This window comes from Temnothorax curvispinosus, unplaced genomic scaffold, assembly GCF_003070985.1.
Source record: "Temnothorax curvispinosus isolate PA1 unplaced genomic scaffold, ASM307098v1 QBEX01009898.1, whole genome shotgun sequence".
NCBI classification, from domain to species: domain Eukaryota; kingdom Metazoa; phylum Arthropoda; class Insecta; order Hymenoptera; family Formicidae; genus Temnothorax; species Temnothorax curvispinosus.
In genome coordinates this window covers 1-5,026 of record NW_020219678.1, presented here as the reverse complement: position 1 = coordinate 5,026, position 5,026 = coordinate 1, and the positions used below count along the sequence as shown (strand labels likewise).

The window sequence follows — 5,026 nt, the reverse complement described above, 5'->3', positions numbered from 1 at the left end:
AGTACTAACGGTTTCTCGCAATTGACAAATAGGTAAAATATAAGCTTTAAGGAAATAGTACAAAATGCAAGCTTCCACGACTCGCACGATGCGAAAGTGAAGTTTCGCTGTTGGTAGTGCGTCGCAAAAGAGGGAACGACGGGCGAACTCACACATATCGCTGGGAGATATCTTTCTTAGGAATAAGTATTGCGCGGAAAATATAGCTCGTGTTGCAAGTATTTGTAAATTAAAAGATGGGTGACGAAGTCACGGCAGTACATGACAAAATATCTAGCTAAGAAGCACAAGTTCATCAGTTTCAGCGTGCCTCGGATTCAGTGATTTAATCTGTCCGGAACACCCCGCCTCTCTACAAATAACGTTCGAGGTGTTGTATCATGCGATCCTCAGTGTCGAACGGTACCTAGATTGAAGACACGAACAAGGGAAGCGTCGTTTCTGTGGAGATGCTTACTATAGTACAAAGAGAGTGCAGCACAAGAATAACATCTCACAGGTAGACATCGATTAGCTTTTTTAACGTCTTCAAGAGAAAAGGTGTCAGGCTGTTCAAACTATATTTTTTTGTAAAAATATAAATATAAAATAAAAAATATATTATTATTTTTCATTTTATATTAAAAGTGATATACAAAAAATGATTTATAGTAATATTCTATTTATCTTAAAAAGAAATTCTAGACAATTTTTAGCATAAAATCTGTAAAAATTTTTACGCGTACAAAACAAATGAGATATAGACTTACACCGCTAAATTGTTTTAGAGACTAATTCGCCATATTTCCAATTGTAATAGTTATAATTGATTTTGTGATCTCATTATTAAGAGCAATATTGTTCGACAGTTTTTGGGATCTGATTCATACCAAAGAGAATCGTATGCAGCATCTCCAATGCTCTTGCTCTATAATAAATAACGGATCTTGTATCTTTTAGAAACAATTATGTAATGTAATGTTTATCGTATATACAATATTCGTCTCAATATCTAACTTTAGCGCTCAAGTATTCTCCAGCAAAACAGAACACATATGCTTCTACACTCACAACGATGTAGAACACGAAATTCCTGATTATACTTTCTGCAGCATTAGGTCGATCAATCGACTAGAATTTTAAAAAAGAGCAAGGGAAATGAAATAAAACGATGAATAATTAAAGTCACGAATTAGTACTCTTTTATTCTGCAGAATCAACAGCGCAGTTCCTATAATATATATTCCTCTTAACCGTAGAATTAATCAAAATCACTTACCGTCAATATACGAGTACAGTTTTTCAATATGTTCTGCAAAAATGATAATATTCAGGTGTTTCTTGATTATTTTCTTTCACAACTAACCATAATTAATTCTTCTTTTTCTTTTTCAGGACATGGCCATCAGAGATACGTAAGACGCCGACACCGAAAAAGGATAAAAATATACTTCTGAAAATATATTAACGTACGCCCAGCTAAAAGATGACATTGATTGGATTAACTTTACTCTCAATAATTACTGCTTTATTAAGCATTATAAAAAAATGTTTCAGGACTCAATTTTTTATAAGGAATAGCGCTATATAATTAGTGAGCGTTCTTTAAAAAACACCCTGTATATATAAAAACAAAAACCAATTGTCATTAATCTTTACGTAACTGAGGTTGTTGAATCGGTTATGCAAATCTAGATAATATGCTCGATTGTTGAGATTAAAGTTTACAGGGTAGGTATTAATTAAATGCCATTCGTTAAATGCCCAGATGTGAAACCTCATATTTAAACGACTTCAAAATGGATTATGAAATCGAGTTGTTAAGTTAAAATTTTATACACTGACCTTTGTACTTAAGTATTCTTCGGCAAAGAAAAAACTGGGCGCCTCGAAGTTCATAATGATGTAAAACAGCAGAGTCTTCTCCAACATTGTGGAAACGTCTGGACCGTTTATTGACTGCAACGTTATTTGCATTAATACTCTTTACACCCTTTTTACAGCTTTATTCTACAAACCATGCAATTACCAATTCTCTAAAAACAAAATCCCTCCCTTTTAATATCATTATGCAGAATAGCATCGTTGAGAGAATGACATTATTTTATAGTGTTGAAACAAGTACTTCCCCCATTTAAAATTCAAATCACTTGTTTAGCTTTAAAACATTTTAATTACGTTATTAATAATTTAGTTTTTGTTATTTCAAAAAGTGTATTCTAGAGATATTTTTTAATAATATATCTACTGTAAGTCATGAAATTATCGATAAGTATTTGTTTCTTATTGATACCTCTCGATTTTACTCACAATAGAGATAACAAATCCTATGGAGCAAATGATTAAAGTATTCGAAATAAATTGCATCAGCGCGATGTAACAATAGAGACTCTCCCATTCTCTATACATATATAAAATAATCTTTCGCTGTTTTTCTATCCGATTATTTATTGTGGATTTGGGTTAAATTGTTTATGTGTATGCTGGAAAATACGTTTATCAACTGTTCTCGTGTGATATCGATTTGACGTCCACCAACATGAAATACCTAAAAATTACAGCAAACAGAAATAACTGTTGAGATAGATTTTATAACATTGTACATAAATAATTATGGGAGAACTAAGACACACATATACACATGTTCAAGTATTAATTGAGCTGAAAGAAAGATACACAAGTAAAAATTATTTTAAATATCTTTATTTTATTTTACATTTATGTGATTCTAGAATAATTATACACAGTTAATCAATATTGATTGATTATACAAAAGTAAAATTTGTGAAAAAATGAAAAGCTTTTGAATTATATAAGTCAAAATTAAATAATTTTAATTTATGTTCCTTTCTTCCACACATCGCTTCAATTATGACAGTCAAATCATCCTATATCGACGCAATATTATTTTAAACGATTTAAATTTTAGTTTCCAGAATTGACCTTAAAGTTTTATCAATATCTATAGTCATCGAGAATTTTTGATCGGAAGCATGTTACGTTGATGATGATTACCTAACATAAAATCACTCGAAATTTAACGATAAATCTTATGATTTGCCAACGTCATGATTAAAGCGTTTAGCACGTCAATCACGCTTGTGTTAACATGTGAAAAAATTGCATGATCATTACGAGCTCGTGCACGGGTAAACTGTTGATGTGATGATCCTCAAAACAAGTGCTTGAACGGCAGCAGTCGTTATATTAAGGTTATCACCTCCAATATCCCCCGACAAAATTATGCCCAGACTACAGGTCACTATAGCGGCTATGTAAAGGCCGATAAATGCATTTGAAACGCGATATTGATAGCCATGTTCGTCATCATGTTCATGCTGAACGGATATTTCGCATTTTCTTTTTAATCCGCAGCTGTCAACATATCGCAAAACTATCTACACCGTACAGAAAAACCAATGCTAAATAACTTACAAAATAGCAATTTGATACTTGTATCGTATGAAAGAAGACGATTTAAAATGAGAATAATCACATTTACTCACCGTCAGAAGATAATCAGTTTAAAAAGCAACAGGCTGTACGCCTGTCAAAAAGCAGCTCAAATTGTCCATCAAATCCATCAGCTCATCGGTATGATAGTGCAATGCAATATAAGTGTACTGACAAATTGAATGACGATTAATGTCACGAACCAGAACAACCTGCGCAAAACAGTGCATAATACTAGCCAGATACCGAAGTTGCAAAGAATGAATTTTATAGAGAAGCATTTGCTCATTGCAGTCATTTTCATAATTGCGAGAAAAAAGCTTCTCTAATCAATGATTTATGAAGCATCAAACATTAGCAGGTTTTACCTTACTGAAAATTGAAACACGAAAGCGCATCGACAAGCAATTGAGAGAAAACGAATAATCATATTAAACATCTTTTTGGTACTGAACATAAGATACTCGATTACAACTATAGATATACAATTACGAAATTGTAAATAATAACAGAAAGTTTACGAATTCGTTCTCTCCCTTATTTGTTCTCACTCTCTTTTTTGTCCGGATAATGCGATAGCAGCCAATTATAATTATGAGACTTGAAAATAATGCGAGAAGCCGTGCAGGCAGCAAGAGTATAATGTTCGTATGGAAGTTCTACAGAAAAATTAAAAGAGAAAAGGAAAAAGAAATTATCGAGACTCACAAAGTGATGCAGACAATGCTAACAGGGGGAAAAAGAAAGCAGTACAAGGTTACATTTACCGACTTCATTTAATAAAAATTGCGTATCTCGAGTCATCGATCTACCGTCTGGAAGTCCCGAGTTTTATTCTTACTCCAATTGAAACGCACGCACGCATGCGAATGTACACGCACATGAAAAAGAATAGTAAGTAATACTGCAATGGTTCTTGTTGTTTTAATTTATATGCACATTTCTTAAAAACTAAACAATAACAAGCTGTTTATTAAAAATTTAATGTAAATGAAATGTAGTTTTGCTTCAATACATTGCAAGCAGGACTGACATGTAGGAGGCCGAAGCTTTTACAATCTGCAATAGTAATACTTGATAATTATAAGAATATTTATGTAAAAATTATAAATATTTAAATTTAATGTGAAAAGTTATTTATTTGTCATTTGACTTGTTTCTATAATATGTAGCAATGTGCAGTAAATATTATTTGCTATTTGAACCAAATAGCAAACTATATAAAAATATGTATTTGAATATAAAAATATATGGTATATGACAAAAGTTAATTGATAGTAACATTCTATTTATATTTTAAAAGAAATAACGCATTTTCTATTTCTTATTGATTCTAAACAATTATCGATGAGACAAATCTTCAGCATAAAATCTGTGAAGAGTTTCACTTATAGAAAACAAATCTGTGATAGACTTACACTGCTAAATTGTTCTAGAGACAAATTCATTATCTTTCCAATTGTAATAGTCAATTGATTTTGCGACCTCATTATTAACAACAATATAATACGACTGTCTCTGGAATTTGATTCGTACCAGAGAGAATCGTACGCAGCATCTCCAATGCTCTTGCTCTATTGAATAATGGATCTTG

The 5,026-nt window shown here is 31.8% G+C and overlaps 1 long non-coding RNA gene across 1 annotated transcript; it reads right to left on the bottom strand.

Annotated features, from left to right (window-relative positions):
• Positions 1–4,348: 4,348 nt before the first annotated feature.
• LOC112459535 lies at positions 4,349–5,001 on the bottom strand. The gene is made up of 2 exons (XR_003041334.1): positions 4,851–5,001; positions 4,349–4,491 (listed from the first exon to the last, which is right to left on the bottom strand). It is a non-coding gene; the product is annotated as an uncharacterized LOC112459535 (long non-coding RNA).
• Positions 5,002–5,026: the final 25 nt, after the last annotated feature.